Below are 15,437 nucleotides of genomic sequence, written 5' to 3' on the forward strand. Positions count from 1 at the left end.
ACCCTTTCAGACTTCATAGCAATCTTGACTTTGTCTCAGTCTATCAGTGCAGGATAGGTGCTGCGTGATATCTGTGGAGAGAATCTTGGACTTCATCAACACGTAGACTTTGCATTTCTTACCTTATGGAGACAGGAATCAAATTCATTGAATGAAATCATTGGCATCCATTCTTCTCTGCCTAAATAAAGGTTTTAGTTAGCTTCACCTGATACCCATGTCTTCACATGGCCAGTAACTTATAGCCTAGAGAAAGGTGTGCAGTCAGGATCAAGGTCCTGACCTTCTTCCTTCAACTGGTCTTTCAGTGATAATCTCTGCATTTCTGCTACCTGCATTGAGAATAAATTCTGGAAGTCATTTTGTATATGTAGATAAAGATCAGGAGCTCTTTTCACTGGATCTGGAAATCCTTGCAACAATGAGAGAGTCATCTGTTTTCTGTGTCATAAATGAATCTGTCCAAACTGACTGCAAAGATGATTAGCCGTACGTCTGCTCATGTGGCACTCACAGTATTTATCCTAGGCTGACATACGTCGGCAAAAGACTCAGAAAACCCACTCTTAGGTCACAGTCTTTAAACTGACAAATGATTATACATGTGTGTGCACTACATTTAAAAGAAAGTGGGCCACCTGGGTGGTCACAGGGAATATGCAACTAATGTGATAAAATTATGATAAACACAAGAAGTATTTCAGGGATCAGATCTCATTATGGCATCATCGTCTATGTGGACCGATACAACAGTAGACAACAAAAGAAGATCCAAACAAGCCTTTGACCTTACATTGTTTTATTTTTCCAGTTTCCATCTGCATGCCTGCTGGTTACAGAAGCATATCCTCACATCTGTACTTCTGTCTCAGGTGTTATAGTATAAGACAGCGTCCTTCTTCTTAAGATTTTTGTAGAATGAGAGCTGAGACAGCAAACCTTGGTAAGGACCTCCTGAAACCTATTTCAGGAAAAATAATGCAGAAAGCTGTAAGTAAGCCAAAACATCATTCGGAATCATTTCACCTAAATCCTCAGAGTTTTATTCCCATCCTATTCCTAAAGGTATATTCTGGCCTCCAAAGTCTATCCCACATTACCAAGTTGCTGTTATTTAATACATAGGCCCCAGAGTGGGCACCGTAGAAGTCAATGTCAGTCCCTACATTGCCAAGTTATCCAGGAATCCAGATATGTGTCATGGTGTGTGTGAACATTTTCCAGCTTATTTTGCAGAGAATTTATAGAAGGTAAAGGAAAAGAAAATCTATCCGTTAAAAGATATCCAGGATGACACAAACTATGGAGAGATATGAGTTTGTGGCTTTTCTTTTCTGTCTTGAATGTGGAAGAATTAGCCTGGCTATTTCTGAGAACTTAGCTACTCATGAGGGTCTAGAAATTTAATCTGTGCCTGTTAGACATGTAATATGTATTTGTATGTGTGTGATTTTATGTCTGTCTACACATAAATGTGTAAAGAAGATTTCACAAGCGAATATACCTAAGATTTTCTACATGTATGAGGGGGGGATCATTGTGTTTTCCAAAAATGTATTTAGCACTCTTTTTAAAGATACTTCTGTGAGTTTAAGTCTACATTTTCTCTCTTACTGCTTTAAAAAAATCATTTGTATTTATCTGAGCAAACCGTTGTCGATTTGTGACTTTATTTTTCTTTCTTTTTAAAAAAATTTTATTTTATTTAAATTCAATTGATTAACATAGGGTTGTGACTTTATTTTTCAAGGTTATTTTCATCTCTGCGCGGCCAGATTCTGAGACTTGGTCAAGTCAAAGTAAGAAAAATTACTGTGAACCACTCCTGAATGACTCACTTAAAATAAATGTGTGTCTGTTTCTTTTCTTCTTTTCCTCTGCTTAGAATGCACACACAGGGACTGGAATTGAAATAGCAGGCAAGGATACAGACATGAAATTCACAGGCTGATGAGAGTAAGACTGTTCAACCATCCCTGATTTTCTAAAGACATTTTCTTTTCATAAGCTCAAAGGCTATCACTGCAAAACCCAGAATTGCTTGACATCTGAAACAATTCCCAGATCTCCCTGCACCCTCAGGAAGTGAGGTACAAAAATCAAGCAACTCCCCAAAGAGGGAAAACTCCTCGATACCCAGAGGATAGTAAATAAAGGGCTGTTTCATAAGTGAGCAGAGGATAAAGCCACACCATTGCTTGGACTTCTCAGAATCAGAGAATTCCTATGGATGGGTAACACTAAGGTTATCAATGACTTGTTTTTGAAAGTGGAGACTGTTATTATTAAATTTTATCTTAGTGCAAAAGATGCTTTTTTTAAAAAAAAGAAAAAAGACTTTATTTATTTATTTGTTTATTTGACAGAGTGAGAGCACAAGCAGGGGGAACAATAGAGGAAGAGGGAGGACTCCCTGCTGAGCAGAGAGCCCAACACGGGGCTCTATCCCAGGACCTGGGGATCACAACCCCAGTCGAAGGCAGACGCTTAACCATCTGAGTCACCCAGCCGCCCGAAAAAAGTGATTTTATTTTAGCACAGGAATGGGCCCCATGGGCAGAAAGAGTTGCAGGGGGATTGTGAGGTGCGACTGATTGATTGTTATTGTTTTTAATACTCCTACATTTTAGCTTGGAATGGAAGCAAATGAAGTTAACAGGACTTCCCCTTCATAACTTCTTAACAGATAAGTAGTTCCAGAATTTTAGGGGAAAAGGGCAAATCACTCAAAAATCCTGGACTTTGAGCCAAGTATAAAAATGCATGAGGGGCGCCTGTGTGGCTCAGTGCGTTAAGTCTCTGCATTTAGCTCATGTCATGATCTCAGGGTCCTGGGATTGAGTCCCGCATCGGGCTCTCTGCTCAGCGGGGAGCCTGCTTCCCCTTCTCTCTCTGCCTGCCTCTCTGCCTACTTGTGATCTCTGCCTGCCAAAATAAATAAATAAAATTTAAAAAGAATGCATGAGACTTTCATTTTTCCAAGCATTTTCCACCTCGATGAGTGAAGCAGTGCATTCAGTTTGGGGGAGGAAAGCTGAGCATGACATTTGGGTGGCCAGGAAACACAATGTGATAGGAAATATCATCTGCCTCCTTGAATAGCAGAACTCGGTTTAACTTACACAAACAACTGCCCAGCTAACGACTAAATTATGCAATTTCCCTTGTAATTGTGTGTGGTCACATGACAAAGATCTGGGTGTATGTTGCAGACACAAAGGAAAGAGCTGGAGCCGGAGAAGCAACTTCTACCCAGAAAGGAAAGCCACACAACTCAGGAGGTGTGGACTGTCTGCCTACTTGTGATCTGTTACAGGAAAGGAAAATCAAATGACAATTTTAAGGCATTTTGGAGGTAGTCTGAGTTTATAGCACAAACACCACAATAGTATCATCGATCTCTTCATAGGGTAATACTACTAATCATGCTTTGAGTTATTTAAGGGAAGGACTGGTTTTTGTCTCCTTGCCATGTTACACAGTGCAATACACAAGTAGGGATGCTGTGTGTGTTAAATACACAAATCATTGAATCCATAAACAAACCAAAAAATGGTGTCAACATGGGTGGAAGTTTCTGGTTATCCTAGGCATCCATCAGTGTGCTGGGAAGTGTGGTCAGCCTATACAGAGAGGTCCTCAGAAATTCTACAGCACCTGTTTCATCTTTGTTCCACTCCAAAATTATACAAATAATCTCAGCCCAAACCCCTCAATAATCAACTGCACCTTCATTCTCTCAAAAACAGCTACTTACTCTCGCCATCTGCATTATAGGTGAGTATGGACAAGGAAAGTGCAATTGAAAATTGCAGACAGTTTAGTATTATGAGTATAACCACGAGACCCTGTTAAAGAGAATAAAATTCGATTGAGCTGGGTTTTACTCCCATGGCCTTAGGAGAACCTCTTTCCTGGACCTCCCCTTAGGATTTTGGAGGGGACCATCTTCGCATTTTATAAAATGGTGACACCAGGTTGGATCTGAATTTAAAAAATATAATGTGCTTTTGAAGAAGAACTGAATTTCAGAGGAAAAAATTTTAAAAAGTCAGTGTTCCTATGAATTTTAACAGAACAGTGACTGCATTTAAAAAAAATCACCTTGGTTACTTTCCTGTGTCCACAATGATCATTTTATAAGTTACTATTTTAATATTGTTTATTCTCAGATAGTAAAAAATACGCAAAGTTGACAAGGGCAAATCTTTTCAGTGGGTAGGGGATTCAAGGAGAAACGGTAAGGGATCCAAACGCCCCTCCTGAATCTGGTCTCCTACTAAAACCAGAAGTTTCATAGAGTCGAAGGCTTTTTTGTCATTCATCTGAAAGATGTGAAATTGTCCATAAAGCCAAAAATGGTGTCTCAAAAATGTTGTCAGTCCTTTTTAGCAGATGTATGGTAGCTGGCAACTGTGATCTTAATCTGCTTTTACTTAGACCAGGGGCATCTTCCCATGTACTTATTTGCAATCTATCTTTGTCAAAGTGTGTTTTCCATCTTTTTCTCATTTTTTTCGACTTTTATGTAGAAATAATTATAGGAAGCTATAGGCAGTTGCTAAGAGAGCACAAGGTGGTTCCATTTACCCTTACCCTCGCTCCCCCAATGGCAGTAGCCCACGTGTCCGTGGTGCAACATCAAAACCAGGAAATTCACATTGGTGTAATGTGTGTGTGTGGTTCTGTGAGACTGTATAACATGTGTGGATTTGTGGTAACCACCACCATGATTAAGGCATAATATTATTCCATCTCCACAAAGATATCCCTCTTTCTTTCCGCCATCGCTAACCCCTGTTCACCACGAATCTGTTGTCTATGTCTATAATGTTGCCATCCTGAGAATGTCATGCAAACGGAATCATACAGTATGTGACATTTGGAGACTGGCTTTTCACTCAGCATCCTGCTCTTGAGATCCAAGAAGTTGTTTTTATGAATGAGTGGTTCCTTCCTTCTATTTACGGAGTCGTGTTCTGTTGTATGAGTGTATCATGATTAAATCATTGATCTCCAAGTGTCTGGAGAACACTTGCTTGTTACCAGTCTTTGTACGTAGCTGCTCTGAGGACATGAAGCTGCTCTGAAGAACCAAGTACAGATTACGTGTGGAATTCAGTTTTTATTCTTCTGAGATTCATGCCCAGGTGTGAGACTGTGTACCTTCGCTTTTTTAGAAAATTGATAAACTCTTTTCCTGAGGGTTATTTTCCAGAGTGCCATTTTATCTCTCTACCGGCAGTGGAATAAAGGCTCCAGCTTTTCTGCATTCAGTATTATCACTATTTTTTAAAAATTTTATATATTGTGTTAGGGAGGTAGTCATACCTTGTCACGGTCTTAATGTGCATTTACCTAAAGAACAGTCACGTTAAATGTCTTTCCATGTCCAATTTGACCTATGTCCATATTTTCCTCTGCAAAGCGTCTTTTCATATCGTTTGCCCAGTTTTGAATTGGATTGTTGGTGTTTTGTTCTTGTGAATTCTTTCTGTATTTCAGATGTATGCTCCAGGGGCCAGTCCTTTGTCAAACATGTGTTTTGCAACCATTTTGTTCCAGTTCATTTTTCTTTTCATTTTTATTTTATGAGTTCAATCCTATTTTGTTCGTTTTTTTCTCCAAAATCATCTTTATCATTATAAGTCACCTTCATTATCCCTAGTTGTATACTTCATTCTAAAATCTACTGTGATAGTAGTTTACAGACCCACTTTCTTTTCATGATATGTCTTTTTCTTTCCTTTACTTCAATATACCTGTCTCTGTATATTTATAGTATATTTCTTATAGGGAACACAGAGCTTGGTCTTTTTTTTTTTTTTTTTTAATCCAATCTGTCCATCTCTGGCTTTCATTTTGGCTACTTAGATTTACTGTGATCACTTATATGGTTAGCCTTGAGACTTTCAACTTATTATTTAATTTATCCTATCTTTATTTTTATTTCCCTTTCTCCGCTTGCTGACTTCTTTTGGATTAATTACAAATTTTTGTGATCTCATGCGATCTCCTATTTTTGCTTATTAGATATAATTCTTTGTGCTATTATCGTGGTTGCTTTAGGATTTATAATATATATATTTAAACATAAATTAATTTTATTTTTAAATTTTAATTTTAACATAATTAAAAATAATAATCTATATTCAATCTATATTATAACACTTTATCTGTAATCTAAGACCCCTATAATCACATATTTTCATTTCTACCCTCTTGGACTGGATGCTTTTGTTATTTTTAGATATGACTTACACATATTTTTAAGTCCCTTAAATACATTGCTATTATTTTTGTTTAAAGGGTCAATTACCTTTGAAAGATATTTAAATAACACAAAATTCTTATAAATTTACTCACATCGTCACTATTTATGGTGTTTGTGCCTTAGATGCTCATCTCCATCTGGATATATTTTTCTTCTTCTTGAAGAACTTAACACTTTTTTTGTAATGTAGGTCTCTGGTGATAAATTATTTTTGCCTTTGCATGTCTTCAAACATGTTTACTGGGCCATCACGTTGAAAGATATTTTCACTGGACATGGAATTTGAGATTGACAAATTTTTTTTCTTTCAGTATTTTAAAATTTTTGCTTCACTCTGTTCTCCTTTGTGTTGTTTCTGATATGAAATCTGCTGTCATTGAATGTATGATGGGTATTTTTCCCCCACCCTGCTGCTTTTCAGATTTTCTTTCAATCATTGGTTTTGAGAAATTTCACTATGATGTGCCTTGATATAGTTTGTTTTCTTTTTTTTTTAAGATTTTATTTATTTATTTGACAGGCAGAGATCACAAGTAGGCAGAGAGGCAGGCAGAGAGGAGGAAGAAGGCTCCCCACTGAGCAGAGAGCCTGATGCGGGGCTCAATCCCATGACCCTGGGATCACGACCTGAGCGGAAGGCAGAGACTTTAACCTACTGAGCTACCCAGGTGCCCCTTGTTTGTTTGTTTTCTTATGCTCATAGTTCATTCAGTTTCTTGGGTTCTGTGAGTATACAAGTTTTAAGAAATTTTGGAAAAATTTACCCAACACTTCTTCAAATATTTTTTTCTGTCCCACATTCCCTTTCTGTGGGGAACCCCAATTACATGTCTCTTTAATAACTTGTAGTTATTTCATTGTTCATTGATGCTCTTTTAAATATATTCACATTTATTTTATGTCTATCTTTTTCACTTTGGAAAGTTTTTGATATTATTTCTTCAAGGTCATTAATGGTATTTTATTAGTATTTATTTTCTTGAATGTTTATTCTGTCATCAATCCTATCAGCCAGTGTTTCTTTTCAAACACCCAATAGTTTTCTTACTTTTTTGTTTGTTTGTTTTAAGTAGGCTCCCTGCCCAGTGTGGGGCCCAGTGTGGGACTTGAACCTACAACCCTGAGATCCAGACCTGAGCTAAGATGAAGAGTTTGATGCGCCACCAACTGGTTCCCCATACACAGTAGTTTTCTTCTCTAGAAGTTTGATATGGGGCTTCTAAGAAAATATTTTCCATGTCTGTACCTAACTGTTGGAAGTATGTAATGCAGCATAATGTAACTCTTAACATCATTGTCTGCTAATTGTAACATCTGTGTCCTTTGTAAGTCTGTTTCAATTGATTTATTTTGTTATGGAACATAGTATTCTGGTTCTTTGTATGTCTGGCAATTTTTTTATTAGATGTGAGACGTACTTTTATTGTGTTGGCATGTTGGATATAGGATTTTTTTACAGGCTGACAGGTAGAAACAGACATTGTACCTGGCCTTACGTGAATGTTGGGTACTGTTCCCACTAATCATTTGGGGTTTTCCTTTCTCTGCTCTCAGGTATTCTTTCATGAGCATGCACTGATAAGTACTGCAATTAATATTTAAAGGGCAGTGTTGGGTCCATGGTCAAAGGAGCGAGACTGATACAAAGCGAAGGTCAAACAAAGCTTTATTTCGCACCAAGCATCAGGAATCAAACTGACCGGCCAGGGCGGTCTCTTGCAAAAAGGTGACCCCTCCAGTCTCACAGACTAACTTTTATAGAGTAAAGGCCATGTGGTTGAGCCTGGCCACACACAGCTGGCCAATTGAATTACAATTCACCCTATAGTAGCTATTTGAACTAGCCTATCACTCTGGTCAGAATTGGTACCCAAAAGGCAGGGCCCACATTCTTGGGTGGCTAGGGAGGTGCTTTCCTGATTGAATGTCTCTGCCTGGTTTGACTCATTCTTGTATTCTGGGCTCTGTTACCTCCTCCTGACCTGACACGTCCTGGTATATGGGCTCTGTTATCAGGGGCTGGTCAGTCATATTTTACTAGTTTCCCAGACTTGTTTCTAAGTAAGTTCCTCTCGGGGGGAAAGGGTCAATCTAAGTTTACTGCATAAATAACAAAATGGCTCACTCTGGCTAAGCAGGCCCTTACAGGCAGCTACTGTATATATCTGGACTTATCTCTGTTTGCAGATCTCTCTTCTCCAGGGCTTGTTCTACAAACTCCAGATGCTTTGGTTTCTCCTGCTTCTCAGCTTCCCCCATCTCCTCAACTCAGAGAGTTTTCCTGCTTCCACCTGGATTCTCCAACCCTGTGCTGTGGCCAGAAACACTCATAAGTCAGTACATGAGAACAGTCATTAGGCTTGCTTCATTTGTATATCATCCCCAGGAATCAAATTCTTTGTCATTGTCAATGTCCAGTGTCTTGAAAATCATTATTTCATATATTTCATCTATTTCCTGAGTTTTTATATTCATATATTTCATATGTTTTTTGAGTTTTGTTGGTGGTAGTGTTTCCAGTCCCTATTATTCCAACTTGTCCAGAACCAGTAATCCTCCAATCTTCTTATTTTTGTTAAAAAGACATTTCCCCAAGTATAATAAATATTTCTCTTCTTCCTTAGATAGTCAATCTCCCTTTCTTTCACATGGTGTTGGGTGCCCCAAAATGGTACCCCAATAATGGGTCCATGATTAAAGGAGCGAGACTGATACAAAGAGAAGGTCAAGCAAAGCTTTATTTCGTGCCAAGCATCAGGATCAAACTGGCCGGCCAGGGCTGCACCTCTTACAGAGAGGGCGACCCCTCCCTGCTTTCTAGACCAACTTTTATAGAGCAAAGGCCATGTGGTTGGACCTGGCCACACACAGGTGGCCATTGAAATTGTAACACACAGAGAAAGCTGCACAGTCATGCTAGGTGACCAATTGAATGACAATTTACCCTAGTAGACATTTCAACCAACCTATCACCTAGTTCAGAATTGGCACCCAAAAGGTGCCTAAAGGGCAGGACCCATACTCCTTGGTAGCTAGGGAGCCAGTGTGTGCCCCCACTGATCAGATATCTCCACCTGGCCTGACCCACCCTTGTATTTGGACTTTGTTACCTGGGACTGGTTTCCGGGACTTGTTTTTAAGTAAGTTCCTCTGGGGGTGGGGGGGTGGGCAAAGTCAATTTAAGTTTTACAACAAAATGGCAGTTCAGTCGGGGTGGGGCTGCTCTGGCTGAATAGGCCCTTACAATGGCTGTATAGTAGAAGACCTGCTCATGGGTACTGGTAATGCAGATAAAATATAAACTCTGGAGGCAATATTACTCTACTTATTGTTTTTAATTGTGTAAGTAATGCATATTTATATAGAAAATTTGTGGAAGAAATAATGTAAAGTAAACAATGGAAATCACCACAGTCATGGACCAAGAAATAAATAACGTCAGTCCATTTGTTGGCCATTTTTCCTGAAGGTATCCAACTGGGATAAAGAAATATTGGGCTTTCTGCCCTGGCAATGCTCGTATGGAATGGAAATATTTTGCCTCTTGTTAAAAGGACATCAAATTTAGGTAGAAATTATGAAAAAAACTCAAGTGTAGGAATTTTTTTTTTTTTAAGACTTGTGCCTGTACTATCCGATCTCCTGATCCTGGGCCTCAGAAGTTGTCAGGCTTTTCAGCATTCAGAAGAAAAATACTTACAGTTGCAACTGATTTGATACCAGGACATAATTCTCTGTTACAGTCCAGGAAGATGATTTTATTAAGCTGTTGGAGAGAAGAAGAATTCCAATGCCGGAAACAGTTGTGCTAAGAGTGTTAGCCCTCACATTTCCTCTCATCTGAAATACAAAACAAAAGTCCATTCACCAAAAATATTCAGGACCCTTTACTTCCACATTCTTTTTAATAAAGATTTATGTATTTATTCTAGAGACGGAGAGTGAGCTCGTGACTGAGGGCAGGGAGGGGCAGAGGGAGAGGGAGAGAATCTCAAATAGGTGTGCTGAGAGCAGAACCCCACGTGGGACTCTATCCCACAACCCTGAGATCAGAGCCTGAGCCTAAATCTAAAATCAGATGCTTTATCGACTGAGCCACCCAGATACTCCTATTTCCCCTTTCTTACAGGCCTTCATAACCCTTTCCCAGGAGAGATATTCACGAAGCATTCATAATACCTCTTCCTCCCGCTTAAATTAAATGGAAACCTACAAAGGAGCAAAGGGAAGTCGGAGGCAATTGACAACTGAATAAAATGTGCAATAGACAACATCACGAGTTGTGGGTCTTTGTTACTTCCCTTCCCTGCTCTGGGTGGGCCCAAATAGAAGTCTACCCCCACCAAACCTAAAGGCATCCCTTTCTCTGTATCAACATCATTCATGACCCTGAGGTCAATCTCCAGTTTTACTCCTGAGAACTGTATTCTGAAACTCCAGGGGAAAATATATCTTATCTAAACCGGAGAGAGCTTCTGATTGTGTCCACACCTGAGGTGATCTGAGGTAGTGGAAAGAAAAGACTTTTGTATTTGTCCTCAAATGTACTGAAAAACATGGAACTTCTGGCTCACCGGGCTTTGAATAAGGTATCAGAGTGTGAGATGGCTACACACTATTAATGAATGAAATATGAATTAATGGATACTTTACCAGAGATTTTGTTCGCTTCTTTGGAGACACAACTGTCACTGATTCAGAAAAGATAAACTGCTCATGAGAGAGAAATGGGCATATTAGCACTGCTTCCTGGACATTGTCCATCCCTAAAGGACCAACTTTATCCTTAGTGGGTCTTTTTTCCCTATGAAAATCCCTTCAAAGCTTTGAATAGAGCATATTATTGAATTGTATATAGTACATGACTAAATTTTCCTGGCTGTCTTCACATCCTTATGAAAATAACTGACAATATTTAAAGGTAAAAAATCCTTATCTAAAATAGAGGGGTGAAATCAAAGGAAACTTGTGAGCATTTTAATCGAAGATGGAGAAAAATGGAAGAGAGAGCTAGATATAAAGTTACTTTGAGTTTCAGACAAGGGACCATATGCACTCATACAACATGATATTCATCTCAGTAATTTCGTCCAGGAAAACAGAGAAGTTGAAACAAGAATTTCACCACCTCACCATCATCTTCAACATTTCAATGCTTCTTGCACATTTGAATGTAAGTCTGTGGATGAACCAGGGATTATCTAATAACCCAACCCAATACAGTTCCCTAAAGCAAGTGATCAGGATTTTACTGTATGGCTTTATGCCACACACCTATAATTTTTTTTATAATTTTTATAAACATGTAATGTATAATTAACCCCAGGGGTACAGGTCTGTGATGGCCAGGTTTACACACTTCACAGCACTCACCATATCACACATGCTCCCCAATGTCCATAACACAACTACCCTCTCCCTACCCTTCTCTTCCCAGCCCCCCTCAGTTTGTTTTGTGACATTAAGAATCTCTTATGATTCATCTCCCTCCTGATCCCATCTTGTTATTTTATTCTTTTCCTACTCCCCAAGGCCCCCACATTGCATCTCCACTTCCTCATATCAGGGAGATCATATGATAGTTGTCTTTCTCCAATTGACTTATTTCACTAAGCATAATACCCTCTAGTTCAATCCACGTTATCACAAATGGCAAGATTTCATTTCTTTTGTTGGCTGTATAGTATTCCATTGTGTATATATACCACCTCTTCTTTATCCATTCATCTGTTGATGGACATCTAGGTTCTTTCCATAATTTGGCTACTGTGGACATTGCTGCTATAAACATTTGGGTGCACATGCCCCTTCGGGTCACTACATTTGTATCTTTAGGGTAAATACCAGTAGTGCAATTGCTGGGTCGTAAGGTAGCTCTATTTTCAACATTTTGAGGAAACTCCATGCTGTTTTCCAGAGTGGTTGCACCAGCTTGCATTCCCACCAACAGTGTAAGAGGGTTCCCCTTTCTCTGCATCCTCGCCAGCATCTGTCACTTCCTGACTTGTTAATTTTAGCCATTCTGATTGCACACCTAGAATCTAAGAAGAATCTGCAACACATAGACCTTAAAGCTCACATTACAATGAAAGTTCTAGAATAGCTGAGATTGCTTACAGATAAAGCTGCCCATATGGGAAAGCCTATCTTAAATGAGTAGAAACTGATTTTTTGTCTCGTGTAATGGAGAACCATAATTCCAGTGATCCCACTGAAGATGAAGGTCACACCAATCAGAATCTGAGCCACCTGGATTAAAGACAGAACAGAATAAAATAGACATCAGTGAACATTCCAAGAGAGAATTCTTTGTTCAAACATAGAGGTCACCCGTGGACTGGACCATCAGAGGTCACTAATTCTACCCCTGAAACTAATAATACACTCTATGTTAACTAAATTGAATGCAAATAAAAAATTAAAAAAAAAAAAAAGAGCTCTTAAGTAAAGCCCAGTACAGAGGCATCTGCTTCCTCTAGTGGCAACAGCTAAAATAGCATCACTGTGACCCATTTCCTTCTCTTTCTGGGCATATGCTGGCGTCCATCATGGCCTTCTCAGTGGGATTCCCAGCACTCTACTCTACCACCTCCAAGCAACCCAGCCACCACGACCACCCAGGATTAAACAAAACTTCCAGTCTCTCCTCAGCAAAAACTTCCACCTGGCTGAACCTCACTTACCCCCTGTTGTTTGAGATTTTCCTTCAAAAATCTCTGCAGTTTGTTTGGTGTGTGTTCTGAGGTGTCAAGTGTTACTGACCTCCTTAACTGGGTACCTTGGATTTCATTTGAGGAAATATCCACAGTTATCCCATTGGAACCCACAGTTTCTCTCATTCTGTAAAGAAACCATCTGTTAGCAGCACTGGATTCACTACTCACTACTCACTGCTCACTATTCATAATACTCTGTGTTCTTCCATGAGAAATATTAGTAGGGAAGTAGACGATAGTGTTCCTGTTTCTGCAGACTTCATAGCTCACAAATCAAAGGAGTCTTAAGTCAAGCCATGTTTGTCTAAGATAGCAGATCCCAACACGATGCCCACGCTAGGCCCCTAGTAGCAAAAGTAGGGAAAATAAGGAGAAAGAAAATGATGGAGCCATAGAAATGTCATTTATCGGGAGTCTGGGAAATTTTCCAGGTTATAAAACTATGTCACTCTTGTGTCCGGTTTGAAAAAGAGTTCTGTGTGGATTAGGCAGCAAGATGGCCCTGAAAGAACTATTTCATGTTGTAGCATGCATAGTGCTGACTTTGTGTGTGTGTGTGTGAGACCAAGGAATATTCCATTTTAAGGATATATTACATTTTGTTTATCCACATCATTCAATGGGCATTTTGGTTGTTTCCACTTTTTGGTGATTATGAATCATGCTGCTATAAAGATTAATGTGCAAATTTTTATATGTCCCTATGATTTTAATTCTCTTGGGTGTAGACATGGAGAAGAATTGCTGACCATAAGATGATTCTGTATTTAACCATGTCAGGAACTGCCAAACCATTTTCCAGAGTGGGTCAGCCATTTTCCATTCCCACCAGCAGCGTGTGACAATTCCGGTTTCTCCACATTCGCTAACCTTTTGATTGTAACCATTCTAGAGGATGGAAAGTTGTATTGCTTCGTGGTCTTGATCTGCATTTCCCTGTGACTAATGATTTTGAACATATTTTCATATGTTTATGGCCATTTGTATATCTTCTTTGGAGAAATGTATATTCCACTCCTTTGCACATTTAAAAATTGTGTCATTTGTCTTTTTAGTCTTGACATACAAGAATTCCTTATATATCCCATATACAATTCCCTTATCTGATATATGGTTTGCAAATATTTCTTTCCTATTCTGTGGGTGACTTTTCACTTTCTTGATGGTCCCTTCTAAAGCCTAGCTTTGATTGTGATGAAGTCCACTTGATCTATTTTCTTCTGTTTCACATTTTTTTTTTTTGTCATATCTTATTGTATCTCTAAGAATCCGTTGTTAAGCCCAAGGTCATGAAGATTTACTCCTACATTTTTCTAAGAGTGTTGTAATTTCAGCTTTTAAATTTAGATTTTTAATCCATTTTGGATTCATTTTTATTTACAGTATGAGCTAAGGGTCCAAATTCATTATTTTGCACAGGACTTTCTCATTTTTTCCAATGCTATTTGTTGAAAAGGCTATTCCTCCCACATTGAATGGTTTAGGCACTCTTGTCACAGATAAATTGACTGTGAACAGACACATGAACTCACTTCTGGACTCTCAACTTTATTCTGTTGGTGTGCATGTCTATCCTTATGTCAATACCATGTTGTCCTGATTATCACTGCTTTGTATTATTGCTTTGAAACTGAAGTGTGAGCCCTACACTTTGTTCTTTTATGAAATGTTTTGCTATTCTGGGTCCCTCGCAATTCCATATGAATTTTAAAATCAGTGTATTAACTTTTTAAAAAGTAACCAGCTCAGAGATGCCGGGGTGGCTAAGTCAGGTAAGTATCTGCCTTTGGCTCAGGTCATGATCCCAGGGTCCAGGAATCGAGCCCCGCATAGGGCTCCCTGCTCAGTAGGGAGTCTGCTTCTCCCTCTGCCTGCTGCTCTCCCTGCTTATGCATTCTCTCTGTTTCTCTCTGACAAATAAATAAATAAAACTTAAAATAAAATAAAAAGTAGCCAACTGGGATTATAAGAGAGAGAGTATTGCATCGGCTATAGCCATATAAACATTATAATTCATGAACACAGGATATGTTTCATTTAACTATGCCTTATTCATTTGAATGTTGCCTTTGCAACATTGACTTTTAGGCTCCTTTTTTTAAATGTATTCCTAAATATTTTATTCTTTTGGATGTTATTGTAAATAGTGTTGTTAATCTAATTTTCAGCTTGTTCATTGCAAGTGCATGGACTTGCAGTGATTTTTGTATATTGATTTTGTATCCTGCACCTTGCTGAACATGTTTGTTCATTCTAATAGATTTTTTAGTGGATTCCTTAGGATTTCCGAGATACATAATGAGGTTATGCACCAGTAGAGACAGTTTTACTTCTTCCTTTCTATTTTGAATGTCTCTTATTTTCATTTCTTTCCTTCTTTCTTTTTTTTTTCTTTTTCATTTCCTAATTGCCTAATTAGAATTTTCAGTACAATGTTCGTAACAGGA

This window comes from Meles meles, chromosome 8 (genome assembly GCF_922984935.1).
Source record: "Meles meles chromosome 8, mMelMel3.1 paternal haplotype, whole genome shotgun sequence".
NCBI classification, from domain to species: Eukaryota; Metazoa; Chordata; class Mammalia; order Carnivora; family Mustelidae; genus Meles; species Meles meles.